The sequence below is a fragment of the Trematomus bernacchii genome, unplaced genomic scaffold (genome assembly GCF_902827165.1).
Source record: "Trematomus bernacchii unplaced genomic scaffold, fTreBer1.1, whole genome shotgun sequence".
Lineage (NCBI taxonomy): Eukaryota > Metazoa > Chordata > Actinopteri > Perciformes > Nototheniidae > Trematomus > Trematomus bernacchii.
This window is the reverse complement of record NW_022988050.1, coordinates 5,920,843-5,939,791: the sequence shown is the minus strand read 5'-3', so window position 1 is coordinate 5,939,791 and position 18,949 is coordinate 5,920,843.

Below are 18,949 nucleotides of genomic sequence, written 5' to 3'. Positions count from 1 at the left end.
TATAAGTACTAATATCTTTTCTAGAGTTAGCACATACAGACAGAGCACAGGAGGCTTCTTGCCAACATCTTGCATTTACACAAAGAGATTAAAACAAAGCAAAGTCTCATCTCCCATTTCCTCGAACCTTTATTTAGCCACAGACCACTGGGAACCCTTTTCTTTTTTAAAATACCACCCATTTTACCCTCATTCAAATACACAAAGTGACTTCAGGGAGTTGCTCGATACGGCCTCAGTGCGGCTCAGCTGGAGCACACAGGGTTAAGTGCTTTAGTGCTGGGGCACCACCAGGAGGGGGGTGTTACTCCAACAGCACACAGTGGGGAGAGGGACTACAGTCACAAGCACACATCTTCCTTTAGATCAGGGGTGTCAAACTCAAGGCCCGGGGGCCAAATCCGGCCCGTGACTTCATTTTCTGTGGCCCACAAGAGCTTGCAAAGATATGTTTACTATACGGTTACATGATGATTTACAGAAGCTGCCCATACAGTAAACTACATGTCCCACAATGCATCTCAAATTAGACTTTTTTTCTTCTAAATATGCCTTTTTTCTTAGAATGTGCCCTTTTCTCAGAATTTGACTCTTTTTTTAAATGTTACTCTTTTTTTTTAAATGTTACTTTTTTTTTTAAATGTTACTTTTTTTTTAAATGTCACTTTTTTTTTAAATGTCACTTCCTTTTTTCAAAATGTCACTTTTTTTTTTTTTAAATGTCACTTCTTTTTATAAATTTGGACTTTTATTCCAGAATTTGGCTTTTCTTTTTAAATCATTTTGTGACATTCTCACTGACTTGCAATTATTTGCCCCAGACTTCTGCTTTCAGACGTAGTTAATTATGAAGTTATTACCCTATCTGATAATAATCCAATGCAGAGGCAATAATGTAATATAATACATTATTTTATATATATATTTATATATGTATTTTTATATAGTCTTAAAGTTACAACCGGCCCTTTGAGTGCAGCCCTAATGCTGATGTGGCCCGCGATTAAATTGAGTTTGACACCCCTGCTTTAGATCAATGCAACTTCCGAACTAGAATAATTTAACGCATCTGTTTTCAAAATTCATTAAGGATTAAAGTATATACCAAAACAAACTGATGCAGGTGTGCAGGTAAATAAGTCACGTTTCACTGATCCTGTTTGCTGCTTCTTTTGATGTTTTAAGTAGCTTTAGTTTATGAATCAGTAAAAGTTTGGTTAATTAATTCACAACTTCTCAACCAAGATTAGAGGGTGTTGTGTTTGATATGAGATGTCCTTTTTAATTTGCAAAATGGATTCCCAGGCACAACATGAATTAGCCACGCTGTTAATAATCTTCCTTGAGGCAGAAACCACATTATCTACAGAATCTGTCTGATACAAATCCTTACATCGCCTGAGGCCTGTACTACGAAGCTGGATTTTCGCTTAGCCGGCTAACTTCAGGGAAATCTCGGGCTTTCCGGTCCTACGACGCTGGTTCTCTTTTTAGCAGGCTAGATTTCCATGGTAACTTATGCTGAGCGGCAAACCTGCTCCGGAGCAGGTTAGGTGGCAGGCTAAGAGATCAACTCAGTGAAAGCACCGCCTGCTGACCAATCAGAGCTCCGTGTGCGGAGTTTAAAGCGATCAATTCATATTACAGGATAGAGGAAATACAGAAAAACTGCCGTTGCAGGAAAGACGGCCGGCCAAAATCAACTGACTGTGTGAACGTGAAAATTAATAGAATATCCCCTCTCATCTTCAGAGCAATCTGACTATTATAACATTAGCGTTAAGAAAGCTTACTTAAATATCTGCCACGACATAAGTAACCGGATCAAAGTAACATTAAGTACAGTCCGCGGCACTGTGAGTGCAGACGTCGATGTGTCCCATTATCATTCATATCATATCACATCATAATGTATCATATATTTCCTTATTTGAGTCAGCTTCTTGAGCCGTATCTGGCCGTGCAACACTCACAGTGTCACATACTGTATGCAGAAGTATTATTTTAAGCAACACATTAAATTGACGAAACACTCGAGTCAAATGTAATTAAAGTCAGATCCACTCGTGTCTTGGACGGGGCAGTGATTTCATAAACCTGTTAATGTACGCATTCAAACACTTTTTCTTTTACCAGCTGTATTCACCTTGCAGGTGCAGCTATGTGACTTTTATCCTGGATAAAGTGTTTAAGTCATGGATGTTTAAAGTTTAACTTCTTCATATTTGACTAATATTAAAGTTCACTTTTCATTCAGGAAGTATGACGCTGCGCTGTCAGTACGCTTGTCCGTGTTTGAGATTGGTCGAATGCTCCAAATACCACCCCTTTCATGTGAACGCGCACCTAACTAGATAGGACACGGCTGGCTTGAGCGATCCACTTGATAACCAGCGTCGTAGTACAGTTTAGCCAGAGCGCGCATGTTTTGGATTGGGCCAACCGGCTAACTCAAACATATCCAGGTTAGGTTGAACCAGCTTCGTAGTACAGGCCTCTGGAAAGGCTCATTACTTATCTCACGTTTTATACACATGGTACCTTACTTCTGTGACTTTTCAAGCATTGCTAGAGGATAAGGTTATAAGGATTACACTGTTGGTCATTAAGCCTGTCCATCCAACACTTTTATAGACTGAAATATCTCAACATATATTAGATGGATTGCCGTGAACTCTAAAAACACATTAATGTTTTCCTGAGGATTCATCATGGTGATCCTGAAACGTTACCTTTATTGCCAGCAGTAGGTTGTCATTGAGGAGATAACGGCTTGGATGCGAGAAAACTTCCTGCAACTTAATAGCTCCAAAACAGAAGCTATTTTAGTTGGCACACCAAACCAGGTCCAGTCATCCCCCATAACCCACATTACCTTTTCTGGACAAAACATACCCCTCTCCACAGCAGTTATCAGCCTGGGTGTAAGATTTGACAGACATCTGACTTTTGACACCCACATCAAACACCTGTGCAAAACCTCCTTCTACCACCTCAGGAACATTGCTAAACTCCGTCCCACACTCTCCCTGTCAGATGCAGAACAACTGGTCCATGCCTTCGTCTCCTCAAGGCTCGATTACTGCAACGCTCTCCACATCTGGACTCCTAGCGGGAGCCTTCAGAAGCTCCAATATGTACAGAACAGTGCCGCTAGGATCCTGATGAGGGTGAGAAAGTACAACCACATCACACCCGTTCTTCATTCCCTCCACTGGCTTCCTGTCTCATTCAGGATCGACTACAAGATCGCACTACTGACCCATCAGTGCATCCACGGGAACGCTCCTCCATACCTGAAGGAACTTCTCACATCACAAACCTCCACACGCAACCTCTGCCCCACAACCAACCATCTGCTTCACCCCCCCAGGACTAAACTACGCACAATGGGGGATCGGGCTTTCTGTGCAGCTGCTCCTCGTCTGTGGAATTCCCTCCCAGACCACCTGAGGACTCCACAGACCACCTGAGGACTCCACAGACCACCTGAGGACTCCACAGACCACTGACGCCTTCAAGAAAGGCCTAAAAACCTTTCTTTTAAAAAAAGCTTTTGATTCAACTTTTGTTTATTTTGTTTGTTTTTATTATGCCTCCTGTAGCACCTTGGGATTGCTGTTAGCAATGAAAGGTGCTTTATAAATTGAATTTATTATTATTATTATTATTATTATTATTATTGACTCCTTTTATCTCAACGACAGTAGTCTTGATTGCCATGAAACGAAACATTAACATTTCACAACATCAAGTGGCTCAAAAAAAGTTACGCTCCCCACAAGATGAATCCTTATTTGGTAAACGTATACCTTTACCTTAAGGGCCATCAATAGCCAAGATTAGCATGTGAATTTAAGATGGATGAGTGAGGATGGATTTCAATTATCTATGTTTCTTTAGGGTGAAATGTATTAACTTAAATCCTTTTTTATCGAGCGCCATCATCAGTTCAATTTGTCCAGTTTATTGGTTTATGACTAAATACCCGCAAACCAAATGACATTCAGCTGTAATCCATGCTAATATGTAAATGTAGCATGCTAAAACTAAACAGTTACCACACAGCATGTAGCATCGTTACTACGTTAGCATGATTTTAGCATTTCCTCCATGCAGCGCTGTGGCTGAGTACAGCCTCACATAAAAGGGTTTGGACTCTCAGACACATGACTCATCCTTAAACAACCTCACCCTCCAATATGCAGTGTGCTGTATTTCAGGCAGGGATTTTGTATTACTTGTCAGACTGTTTTGATATTAGACACAAATCTATATATCGCAGAACAAAATTAAGGATTCAAACACTGAAATCCATTACTTTAGAGGGATTATTTTAGGAAACAGAAATCTTTCTCAATGTCAATGTGTTTCTGCCATATGAGAGCATTGTAAGCTCCAAGGGCTTAACTGCTGAATATATATAGCTTAAAGTTTAGTTTTACTAGAGAACTTCTTTGAAATGGAGTACTGAGGCAAAGTGTGCTTAAATATTTGAACTGGGATCTCCACTTCAGATTGGGAAAGCCTCTGAAGTTCCACCATATAAAGGCGATATGAGAAACCAAAATAACTCTCCACATGTGAGATTTCCCTGAAAACACTAGAAATTTAAAAAAAGTTTAGTGCAGAGACAAATACATCTAAAGGAACTAGAGGCTTTACCAGAGTTTTACTTGGAAATCCTCTAAGCGACAAAGAAAACATCTGCAAGCTGACATTTCAAATCATTATTATAGTGAGTCTGCAGAAGTTGATTTTGAACTTCAGAGTGCATCCCCAGGAGGAAAACAACAACTTTCTATGAAGGCTTTTAATCTGAAAAGAAACCTGGAAAGTCATTTCACAAACAACATCTTTATAACAAATTAAAAAAATTAAAATAATTAAACCCTACCCTAAGAGTAAAAGTAAAGCACTGTTTATGGCAAATCTAGTTGGTTATCCTAATGGTTTACCTATAACATTAACCTTTCTTAAAAACATATTTATTAACAGAAGAGCATCTGCGAATGAGGTGAAAAAAAGGTTCTGCATTCCCTGGAGTGAATAAAAACCTGACGGTTAAAGGGTGTAGAGAAAGAAAGTCATAAATGTACGTTTTTTCATCACACCAGAAATAACATTAAGAATACCATTAAGAATGGATGGCCAAAAAAGAAAGAACACAAACCTGTAAATACCTGGTTGATCCTGCCAGTAGCATATGCTTGTCTCAAAGATTAAGCCATGCAAGTCTAAGTACACACGGCCGGTACAGTGAAACTGCGAATGGCTCATTAAATCAGTTATGGTTCCTTTGATCGCTCTAACGTTACTTGGATAACTGTGGCAATTCTAGAGCTAATGCATGCCAACGAGCGCTGACCTTAAACAGGGTCACAGAGGAAAAGACGGGACTACTGAGGAGACAACGTATTCTTTAATCTAAGTCTTTATACTGCATCCACTGCCAATTCTCTTCCACTATACTCAGTGCCAATATCTTGTATGATCGAAAGTCAAATCAAGACACAACATGGTATACAGTAGGAAGCCGTTTTAAGCTGCAACAGAAGACCCAGGATGTTTAAAAGAGACGACAAGACTGTCATAAGTTGAAGATAACATATCAATTATAATAAATCAATGAAATGTACACAGTTAAGACCTGAAATACATATTCACTACAAAAACAACCTCCCATCTTGTGACATTATCACCAGCCTAAAGCCTCGGGAAAAAATAAATCAAATTTGATTGACTTTGTAAAGGTCATGTGATTAGGAAGGTAATGGGGAGATATCTATCTTTATGGTCTGTCAAATGAACACTTGACATCAGCATATCACACACACACACACACACACACACACACACACACACACACACACACACACACACACACACACACACACACACACACACACACACACACACACACACACACACACACACACACACACACACACACACACACACACACACACACACACACACCACACACACACACACACACACACACACACACACACACACACACACACACACACACACACACACACACACACACGTGCTTTGCCCATTCGAGTATGTGTGTGTGTGTGTGTGTGTGTGTGTGTGTCCAGAAGAACATAATTCATTATTATCAGCCACACACAGACAGTGACCTCTTAACGGTAGAGAAATAAGTGATGATGAGAGGATGTGTGTGTCTACATGTGCGAAGAGAGAATTGATGAATGAGTGTGTGTTTGAGTGTTTTTTACCTCAGATAGAATGAGGTTAAGTATATTCTGAGGACAGTCAGTAGCTGTTTCACACCACATGAAAACAGTGTGTGTGTGTGTGCGTGTGCGTGTGTGTGTGTGTGTGTGTCTTTTAATCTGCATGTGTGTGAAGATAAGAGTGACTAATGTCTGTCTCTGGTGTGGCAGCGGAGGATGTTAGTGAAGGGTTTAATTAGCTGTCACACAACAGTCAATAGAGTGATGACACACTCACTACTGTGTGTGTGAATAAGACTGAAAGAATGTGTGTTTCATGTATGTCAAACAGATTTTGCATGAGTAAGTGTATCCGTTATTTAAATTGCATGTAGATATGCCGGTGTTTTATGTATAATTCAGTATGTATGTGTGTGAGTGACTGTCTTTAAGAGTATTTGTGTGGCAGTTTAAAGCATTTCAAACGACAAGTGATTTGAGAAAAGAGGTCCACTGGCCTATAGAGCGGTGCAGGGAGGAATGGCAATGAAATTCTTATGACCCGAGCACCTCCAACAATGCAACATATATAATAAAATACTAAAATACACATTTTTGTTCTACTACATACATTTCATCAGCAAATTGCTAGCAAGTGACTGAATAAGACTAGTGGTTGGGGATTAGAAAGTGCATGGCTTTGTCCCATTACATACAGCATCTAGTCTTTACCATTAACTCGTCAATGCCGCTCAGACCATCCCTTGAAACCACACTGAATAATATTTTTAACTACTTAATTTATTGCCAAGACATTTTGTACAGATATTCACGGTCCTTAGAAGATGAATCCTGACTCTTAGGATTGTAGTATTATTAGTACAGTATACAATATCGCCCAAAAAGCTATCATTCAAAACATTTTGTCAGTAGACTTTCCTCCATTATCGTACATACTTTACAAACACAAAATCTGAATTTATGGAGCAACATGGCTTAATGTAATTCTCACTAGCAAAGCTGCTTGGTACAATATTGTTTTATTGGTGTATGGCACTTTATATCAAACTGGTGTGGTTACATGAATATTCAATTATGTTTGACTATTATATATAGGGTTGTTCCAATAATAGATTTCCGTTGCAGAATCAAAATCTTCATTGAAGGGAGACATTCAAATTAAAACCAGCAGTAAAAGAAAAGAAATCAGACAGATTCAGCAAATGTGTCATGGCACTCAGAGAATTCTATTGAAATATAAAGCCCTAGCAGAACATCTTTTGTAACGAAGTAGTCTAAATAAGGCTCCATCGATAGACGGATCTTCTTACACTTTCATGAACGATTTAGATGAATAATTTCACATTGTTTAAAATATCATCTACAATTAGTTTAGCCTTAGTCTTCAGCCTCACTCTGAAATGACATAAGACTTTGCAAAAAGAGCCTTGGGATCTTTGACTGGGCACAGGTCCAAACTGTGCCTTAAATTCAATCGATAACATTTTAAAATCAATCCTGAACTGCAAGCGGGAGCCGCAGAAGTCGAGCTAAAACGGTAGTTATCTGCTGTGTCCTCTAAGTTCTCATCAGGAGTCTGACTGCAGCATTTTGGACCAACTCTGCCTCGCTGGGCATAGAGGGATTAAACGTTCTGAAGTCAATATGAATTGCTAATGTTGGTGAATTGCATTTACACACACAAATATTTATCAATGAGTTTATAAAATAAATATTAATGTGTGTATATGATGTAAACAGATTTTCCTTTAAAAATGTTTTCTTTTCATTTTATTTCAATACACAAACCCCAAATGTTTGTTTAAAACTGATTATGGGAAAAAATATTAACTCTAAGCAAGCAGCAGGCTGGTGGTTGCAGAATGTACATTATCTGAGAGAAGCCACGTACCTTCATCATTTTCTTATGGATTTTATTTTAAATGTTTTTTGCCTCTAATTTTTGTGTGACTGATTGAGTGATGAGTTTGCCTTTTCCCTTGATGACGGTTGTAATGGTTTGTTTTGGCTTGTATTCTCAGAAAACCTTGTTCAGACTACCAAGCAACAATCAACATAATTATAAGCTTGAAAACTTTGTCTTCCCAATGGTGTTCTGCACAAAGGCTTTGGGCCATGCTAATTTGTGTCTTTTCACTGAGCTTTAATTAAGACAACAAGGATTTAGCGTCCTCCAATGACAACACCCAGGAGACTCACAATACCTCGTTTGTTACCCATAGCTCAAACGCTAAAATAATTATAATAACAATTATTGATTGTATTTTCAGCATAGTGGGAAATAAAAATCAACATGCCAAATCATGTTTTTTTAGGACACATCAGCTGCATGGATGGGTAAAAACCTTGTGACTCGAACATTTCCAGCTCCTCAGGAAGTAAACAAAGCTATATTGTCAGATTGACAGCTGTGCTTTTTTATTAAAAGGTGGTCGATACATTTTGCAGACCCTTGGGCCATGAAGGATTTCACATGAAGGCAGGAGTACGCTTTGCAGCCCTTTCTTTGATCATAGCCTATGACTTCAAAGGCACAAAAGGGAATTTAATTTAACATTAAATTGAAAATGTTTAAGGGGAGTATACAAGTCCTACCTGGATTCACCTCACCTCTTTCCTTCTCTAAGAAAAGCTAGATAGAAAAGCATATCTTAGGTCTCTTGAAAGCAAATGAATTGCTAATCCCTGTGGAAATCTTTGGACTTTATTATGAAATATCTATTCGCCTGCCTGCTTTCAAACCCCTGAATCGCTGCCCACATCCTTTCATTTCGTTCAGAGGTTGGAAAAAATGACCAAGCCAGTCAGAGCATTAAAGGCAGGATCCAGAATAGCCACACAGTTTGCCCGAAATAACAACCCTAATTATCATATCTCTTGGATCTACATGACTAATGTTCACTTCATCTTTTGTTTTGATGAAAAATGTTCTTTTTGGTACAGATACACTATGATTGGCTCATGAAAAATAACACATCCATCTCACAAAATGCCAATTCAGTCCTATTATCAGGCAAAAAAACAAAACATTGGTTAAACTGTTACATGAAACAACATTTATGAGGCATCCCACAGGGCTCATATGTAGGGCATCTATTATTTAACGTTAATGCCCCTTTTAGTAATAAGTACAAATGAAGCAGTTATATGAATTCACTGCCATACATGGTAGCCGAAGAGAAAATCAATAAAACTGGGTAGATAAACAAAGACAAGTGGAACATTTTTTAATTGGTGAAAAGATGAAAGACATATTGCTTGCAGGGAATGAGATAATAAATAAACTGAATTTGGAAACCTTGGTGTTTAAACAGACTCGGATAAAAGCTTCAGCAGCCACATCTAGGCACTTATTGAATCTATCTTTCATCTTTTAAAACATAATCATAGATTTTCAAGTCCAGAGATTTAAGAAACTGATCCATATCATCATCTCCTGCAGAGTTGATTGTTTTTATTGGACAACTGCAACATGTTCTGAGTGCAAAAGGGAGAACTCTATAAAAGCAAGAAGTGCTTAAACTATTTCATAAATCACTTAATGGGTGATAGCCAAAATATATTTATGAAGTGCTTGAAGGGGATATATCCAACAGTCGCCAAATCTGTAATAATCTATTTTATTTTCATCTAATTGTTATAAAATGCTTTGAATTTCTTTCGTGTTTTAGAGGTGCTAGAATCTTGCCCTATGATTTGGATTACACCAAAGTTATAGTCAATTCGCTGCAGGACAAAAATGACCAAACTGCAATGGATGTTTTCATGTTTACAGTAAAAAGCAATACAGTACAATTCTACTCAATGGGGAAATAACTTACTGACAAATAGTTATTTAAAGCGAATTACTTTTAAGATATTTCCTATAATTAAAAATGTGTGCAAATATAGAAAATAGGTACATTTGATGGAAAAAAAAGTCCCATTTTGTGCTGTGATAGGCTGTGTTTTTTAATGATTTGATAAATATCTGTCTAAAATAGGTTGCAGGCCTTCATCTGCTCAAGATCAGTTAAGATAACTGATTTACTGTAGTCCTATAATAGTTGATGTAGTCTTTACAAAAGAGCACAGACACAATCTGAAGTTTTTACCTGCTCTAGCTTAAGTTTTAAACACCAATATCTGCCAGTAGGGGTAATAGATCGTTGCTCTCCAAGTGGGTTGAAACAAAAGCAAAAATCATTGTTAGCAGGGAAAGGAAAACTGTAAAAGCATGCAACGGGATGTGAATAAACAATGGAGCACATATTTGTGTAAAAAAGCAAATGTGAATAATAATCAATACAAATGACATGGTTATACGCCTCCGCAAACCAGTCAGGTTGAAGTTCACATCCAAGATGTCATTACTTTAAATGTTTGGAAAATTAGCAAATTCATTATTGAATTGGGGCCAAAAAAAGGTTATCATGAGGTCAGCGTCCTTTAACCATTGACCATCAAAATACTAATCAGTTAAACTTTTCTTAAGAATCCAGACCAACATTGTGTTCATGTTTTGTGAAAAATTTGAAGATATTCCCTTTTTCTTTCTCAGAATTGTCACATTCAAGAGAGGGACAGACGAAGGTACGGACTGACAACCTGAAAACACAACGGCTCCGGTCTCAGCTGTGTCCACAGAGGCATAATAAAAGTAGAAGTGAGTGTGCGTGCGTGCGTGCGTGCGTGCGTGCGTGCGTGCCTGTGTACAGTAGCAGTGTCAGCAGTGAGACAGCATTAGTGAGGGCAGGGGAAATGTCAGCCCATCAGTCAACATGACATCTGCAATCTCTCCTCCTCTCTTTCCGTCTCTATCTGCGTCGCTCTCATTCACTTGGTTACACTATACAAACAAAGCTCTTTCTACCCTGGCTCACATTTGTTCCCTCACTCACTTCCACCCTGGGTCACTTTATCGACCACTCTGAATCTCCTCTTTCTCTATCTCTCTGCTTATCTCCCTCACATTACCTCCTGGTTTTTTTCCTTTCGATCTTTTCGGGCAGCTTCTACGGTTTAATGCAGACATCCATTTTGTTGTTTGTTCATAATAAACAATGAGATGCAGAGTCAGAATGTGGCTGCCCTTTAAAAATGTTTTGTACCAAGCTGCTTTTTTTTGGCTGAGCAGAGCCTTTTCAAAAGTTGAAAAACAGCTGACCTTTTTCAGGAAAGCGCACAACACCAACTGCTGTTTTTTATCAGCTGGACAATCATGATAAAATAACAGGAGTATAGAGGATGGCATCTGGCTAGTACCAAAGAGAGAAGCTTTAAAGCACTGGTACCTGCTGAAAACACAAGAGGAGCAACAGGACATATGGCTATCAGATCTATGTAGTGCTCCTAGAACAGTTTGCTACAACTACTGTACTTAGTACACATTAAGTGTGCTATAGGAATTATTCATCAAACTGGAAATTAGTTAGCAATATTTGGTCAAATAAAGGCTGTAGTTAACAAAACTGTTGACAAGACTTTCTCCGGTGACATACAATACATCAGTAAATACCCCAAAAGCAATTGTTTATACTTGAACTATAATCTTGAGGTCCTGGTTCAAAAACAATAAAGTTGATGGAATCTAATTTTATAACGATATGAAGGGAAGTTTACCTCAGGTACTTCACCTGATCTAGTCATCACATACAGAGCATACTGTATGATACAACTAGTTCCTGAACAGTGTCCTTCACAGGCTTATATACAAGAGAGGGAGTTACTCAGTCACAAGATGCAGGAATACCGGTTCAAAGCAGTATACAATGTTTTCTTTAGATCAGCTCAGACCCACGTCAGAAATGATCATGCTTGTCATATGTCTATCTCCATAGAGGCTGAACCATCATGTTAATCGTTGTCACATAGCTATCATATGCCTAAAACAGTGTTTATGTTATCATGTGCTACTCTGATATTGGAAGAGTACATTCAGTATTTTCCGAACAGAATGGATCCGTTTTTTATCTGCTTTCTTAGCCAATACCTATCCAGTAAAATATGCCTGGATCAACCCTGATACTGTTACTTAGGATTATCTTTGGAAATCCTCATTGATTATCAATCAGGGACTTCATTTAGTTGGTATTGATTACCAACTAAAACAGTTTACCCTATGACTTTCTAAAATACACCCCTTTTCTTGCCTTCTTGTGACACACTGTGCTTGCTTTTGGTTTTTCCCATTGATGTATTATTTTTCTTCTTCACTTCCACTTTCCTCGTGTCAGTTCACGAAAGTCTGAAAGGCCAGCAGCAGACAGGGGCAAAGTTCAAATGGATTGAACCTTGTAAGGAGAGCCTGAGTGGTGCACGGAGAGCAGCGCTGCAGCTCACGGCGTGTTACCGCTCTCCTTACAGCCGACGGAAACACATTTTGTTGCTTGTGGGTGGCCCGGGTTGTGACTCCTGCAGGGATCATGTCAGGAAGTTAGTGAAGCATTGGACATCTGAAACAAGAATGTGTCCTCCTTAACGGTTGTTTAAGTTTGTGTGAATACATAAATCCATGTAAAACTGAAAACTAAAATCATACAAATCCAAATACATTGATATAGACGTTTTTGGTAAAATAAACTAAATGGTCTGAAAAGGGCTATATTGGTCTGTAAATTCACGAGTTTGTTGACTGGAGTGAAATACCTTTAAAACGTATACTTTTGTAATATAAAAAAGTATATACTTCTGATAATTCGCAACCTGAAAGGGTAGAATTGTATCGTCCTTTACTATGTTATTCTCCAATGTAATTTGTCTGTTTAGGCTATGCATAAAAGAAGACATGCTGAAGCACATATAATACAAAATGTTCTTTCTCCAACAAACTGAGACGCAACCCTGCTGACTCAAACAAATGTTGGTTTCAGTGAGTTGTCAAATTGTGGCCGAAAGTCAATTTTACACTTACACTTACTCACAATACAACTTTTAGAGGTTGGGAGAAAGAGGAAATCAAGGAACCTTAAGGACTGGAGTGTTACAATAATCAGAGTTTATATAGGGAGGGCGAGACAAATGGGTCAAAAAGAACACAGAGAAAAAGATCATTTAATATCCATGAGTGCCTACAGTGAGTAATATATAATATTAATCACTCTAGTCATTTTAATGATTGAAACGATATACTGCATTATTTAATACATTGTGTATTCTGTATACATGATGGATTCATACCTTTTAATATTCTCATTGTACTCCAGTTTCATTTTAAACTTAAGTTAAATGTTTAATGGTATAGTCCTTTACATTTTAATGAAGCGTTATACCATTATGGTCTGAGTTTCTTTTTGTAATTAAATGTATTTACATTCCGTAATTGTTCAACATGCAACACACAGGGTGGCTTTTATTCTGAATGAGCAACAGGAAACGCAATGTATTTGTCATTGCAGTTAACATCAACCAATCATTCCCTAAAAATGTGTCTAAAAAACAAGACAATTCAAATACATAAAACATTCAGATTTGACCTAACATCAGATAGCAAACTGTTCCTTTGAAAATAAATGGAAAAAGTTAACTACCCATAAGAACTTTTTCTTCCCTGTTCAGTTTGTTTCAGCCATGTTTGTTACGTTTTCTTTGTTTAGAAGAACATCAAAGAAGTGCGTGACATCAAACAGCCACTACCACTCGTCATTATCATCTGTCAATCATGTCCTCAAATAATGTGTTGCTCTTTGGCTCAACAGCAGCAGACGTTATTTCTCTGAATGAATTATTCATGCATCAGTATTCCTTGGTCGTTTCCGAGAGCCCAATAATACATGCTCAAACTGTGATCTTCATTCCACAGCAGTCATTTCTCAACAGGCATCATTTACACAGGTCTTAGTCTGTCATGCAGACACACTAACACAAAGAGCCTGTTTGTGATAAACATCATCCCCTCTCCCATTGTGTTAGTTAGTATGGATACGTGCATGTTTATGTCTGTCTGGGTAAACAGATAATGCCAACACACTGAGCTATAAACCTTATTTTACTCTGCCCCTCTCTGTGAACAACAAAAGTGTAAAGTGGGCCTCCTAGTGTGCATTTGATCTGGACTTATTGAGAGAAACAGAAAAGGACAAAGACAATATTTAACCGCAGAGAGACTACAAAGCTGTCCTTCTCAGAGAAGAGCAACATGCTTTAGAGTTTAATTATATTTCCGAATGGTTTAATGGTTATTGTGTTTATGGTCAGTAAAAGGATATCATTTCTACTTGTAACTTTAGGGAAAGTTGGACAAAACGACCTAATTCTAGGCTATTGCAGTTGTTTCAGGCGAGTTTTGGGAAATAATCCTGTTAGTACTGAAACAAGTGAAATAGCCGAGCCATGAGGGAACATTGCCTCCAACAAAGTCTATTATTATTGCGTGCTACATAATAATTAATCAAAGATCAGTTTAATTAAAGCAGTGGCCTGGGAGAACATGCACATGCTGGGCTCATGTTATCTTCATGAAATAGTGTAAAAGCATACCTGTAAACAGATCGATAATATGGGGCAATGTAGCCTAAAGGGAAGCTGCAGACTTCTTGCAAACATCCATAAATAATTATCCAAAAAAATAACACTCTTCTTCAAAGCTTGTTCTTCAGACAACTTTACAATTGGGGCTTCAAGCAGTCTTTTTTCTTAACGTTGCCTTTCATGCCCCCCCCCCCCCCCCCCTTCAAAAAAGATATTTCCTCTCCAAAGATAAACATTTGGATGGCAGATATGGAGGATGTTACATATGATTTTATTTTGATATGATGAAATGTTAAGAGGGTATTTTTTTCCACGAAATAAATGTGTCATGAGGGAGAATCACACGTGGACTGAATATAAAGGTTCTCATTAGATCAGGGTCAATACTATCACCAACGTTTTTTTTTTATCAGCCCTTATTGTTGCTATGTTTGTTTGTTTGTTTGTTTGTTTGTTTGTATGCAGAGTATCTCAATAAATAAATTGATGTTTTCAAAGTCAATGAATAATCGTATTTAATAATCGTGATATCAATATTGACCAAAAATAATAGTGATTATGATTTTTGCCATAATCGAGCAGCCCTACATTGATGTCAACTTGGGCTCAGAGAAATTGTCAATTAAATGTTTACTTCTTACAGACTGTAGTCCTATTTGTACCAACCCTTATCTTAGGAATCTCTGGTTTAATGTAATGCCAGCACATACAATAAGTGAAGGTCAAAATTGGATGAATACCTTAAAGGGGACCTATCATGCAAAATGCACTTTTGTACGTCTTTTATACATGAATATGTGTCCCCGGTGTTCCAGGGAACTCACCAAGTGTTAGAAAACACAACCCTCTCTATTTTCCTCCATACCCAAATCTCTAGAAAAGGGGCTGCAACGGATCTGATAAAAACTGATCCAGATTTGAACACTGTCCTGACGTCAGGACAGCGGCGCTAGGCTATTGGGCCAACTCCACCAATCAGGAGGAGACAGCCACGGCCATTGTCGTTCGAAAGCGCTGGAGACGCTGTAGTACATATTCCAGGCCTGTAGATGGTGCTGTTCTCACAGAATCAGCCCCTGCAAAAACAGAGCTAAAAAAGTGCAAATTGAGCGAAATGAGGCATGGCTAAAATGCATGATCTGTTTGGTATTTTGAAAAAAAAAAAGTATAAATATGCCTTATATAGGTATGGTCCTACACTATATTATTCAAATATAGCATGATAGGTCCACTTTAAGGCAAACCTCAAGGACAATAATGCTAGATTATAAAGCAATACAAACTCAAATGTACTTTCTGCATTAATCTCTTATCCAGATTGACTTCAAATAACTACACCGGTGTATATTCAGCAACTTTCTCAAGGACATTTGGACAGGACACACGGCTGTTGATGTGCACACGGTCTGCCTCTGAGATTGAATCTGTAACCTTACAGTAATGGGATGGTCTCACTAACCACTAATCGGCTCCGCCACCTGAGCAAAAGAGATAGAGAGATGGATAGACAGAGGAATATTAGAGTGGAGGATGAAAAGAAAGGAGGAGATGAGAAAAGGAAATAGACAGACTGATGGGGGGAAGGATGATAATGGAGAAGGGGCAGAGACAGAGATGGTGGAGAGACAAACAAAGTGTGAGTGATGGACAAGAGAAAGGAATACCTGAAGGGGGAGGATAAGACGGGAAGGGATTGAGATGACACAGAGCGAGCTATGAGAAGAAGACTCATATTTAAAAAAGAGAGGAATGGGGAGGAAAGCACATTGGATAAAGATAAATGGATATGAAAAAGAAAGGAGGTCACATTCAAAACAGACTCTCTCCAATCTGGTCCCCTCTGTCTGTAAGCTTATTCTAAATACTCATCAGCCATTGGTCCGGCAGGAGGAAATGGAATGCACTGGACCCTGTAACCCTTCATTTCCTCAATGACAAATTCGGGTGTCCTTCTATTCCACTTCCTCTCCGTCTCACTTACCGCCAGCGCTGTCACATATTCTCATTAGTCACCGCGGCAGCTGAGATGTGTGTTTGTGTGTGTGTGTGTGTGTTGGGTTGAGTCAGAGAAATTGAAACAGAGAGGGAGGCAGAGAAAGTGTGTGTGTGTGAGACAGAGAGAGGGGTTATACATAAGTGTAGAGTGTGTAGGGCATAATGTGGAGTTTGTTATGATAAATGATCCGTGTAATGTTTGTGTATATGAAGCAGAATCTGTTACCATACGCGTCTCTATACCGTGACATGTGTATGTGTGTGTGTGTAAGTGTATCTTATTCAAACCCTTTTGCTGTTTTTACAGAAAGCCTGCAGCCCTGCTAGCGGCCATGGGATTTTAATGAGCTATGTGCTTATGTCAGTAAGCTAACAATGTTTCACAAATGGGAACCCAAAGGGGTGTTTGGGAGTACTGCAGGGGGTAGACAACGTTCTTAAAACAAATCTAGCTCACAAAAAAAATGATATCAGTTTTTTCACATTCAATATTCCTATTGTTAATGTAAACATCTCAGGTTCCTCACTAAATTGTCATGATAACTTAAAAAAAAAAAGACAAAGTTCATTGCAATTACAATGCCAAGTTAGTGTTATTGCATGATGTGTAAGTGAATGATTATTTTTTCATTTAAAGGTTTGTGAGTGTTTTTGAGTAGCAGTGGTTTAGTTACTCAGAGACTGGTGCAGTACAAGTGAAATGTGCCATTTTGTACAGATTTGACCTGAAAGCTTTTTGTGTTAGCATGCTAAACTTAAAGCGCCCATGTCATGGCCATTTCCACTGATCATAATTCCATTGTTGAGGTATACTAAAATAGATTTATACTGTGCATTTTTCCAAACTCACATTGGTTTCTCATACAGCATCTCTGTAAACTATGTGTATTCACTGAATTTCACTCTCTGCCTTTAACGGCTCGTTGTAGCTCCAATAGCTCCAGCCCCCACCCTCCCTGTGAGCACAGTGTGCTCTGATTGGTCGGGACGTTGTGAATCGCGCTGAGCTCCGTGGAGGTGTTGTTTCCTTGTTAGCGATACACAGCCAAACACAGCCAAACTCATCCTGAGCACACACAAAGTCACAGCCGAAGTAAAAACAATAAGTGTGGCTTGATATTGAGTAAGAAAAAGGTTGATAAACGCTGTGAGAATGGGTCTGCAGAGAGAATTTTGCCGCGATCCCAACTGTCTGTTATCAGCCTGCAGCCAGGGAGGAGAAATCAGCTGAGCTCCCTGCTCCCTGCACACAGATGTGTGTGTGAGGAAGTCCGTGGATTGGTCAATTTGGACCAATCAGCGGGGGCTTAACGTAACGGCTCCGCGGACGTAACGTAACGGCTCCACGGATTGGTCCATTTCGTTCCGGGTACGGCTTGACATCATGCCGTACCCGGAACGAAATGGAAGAATCAAATGGACAATGACGTATCTCCAACGAGGCGTTTTGGGGAGGTCTTTTCTGTGTTAGAGTTTTACTCGCTACAGGGTGTGCTTTGAGGGTTTTGACTCTGCAGACCGTTTACATGCATAAAAACCTTCATAACACACAAGAGGACGGGTAATAACCGAAAAAGCATGACATGGACCCTTTAAGTAAGGGTAATCCTATACTTGTTCACAGTCTTGGTTTTGTATGTACTGTAAGCATGCTCATTATTGCTACTTACTTAAAAAAAAATACAGCTGAAGTTAATGGGAATGTTGTTAGTTCAGTTATAAATTGATAGATTGATTTGTTAGCAACTACTTTGCTATTTGAAATTGACCAACCATTCACAAGTGCCAGCTTCTCCAAAGGGTTTTCTCCTTTTCTCAATGTGTTTGTTACTGGTTGTTAGTTGTCACTCCAGGCTTTTTGAAATGACTGGACATTTTCCTCTGTGTTTACGACGGTGTACAGTTTATCCTGACTTCTGAGCCCAGTCAGTTTCCTTAATGTAATGGTAGCTTTTTTTCATTTTTGCTTATTTTTGTGGGAAAATACCCAGTCCAAACACTGTCAACAGAACAAAGAAAGACAAGGATTATGAAGACTGATCCAAATACTTAATTAATAAGAATTCACATTGTGTGGTAGGCCAAAATTGGAATTACAAAGTTCTATGTTGACTTTGAAACTGGCAGGCTTTCCCGTGGAGCATCACAGCAGTGACAGCTTACACAGTGACTAGTCTTAGTTCAAACAGTCTGCACCGTGCATCTGTGCAGATTATAGTACTCCACATCGGAAATCTTTACTGTAAGCAGCTGCCAATCTAGTTGGAGAGGAGACTCATCTAACTCCACTAAGCCACCAT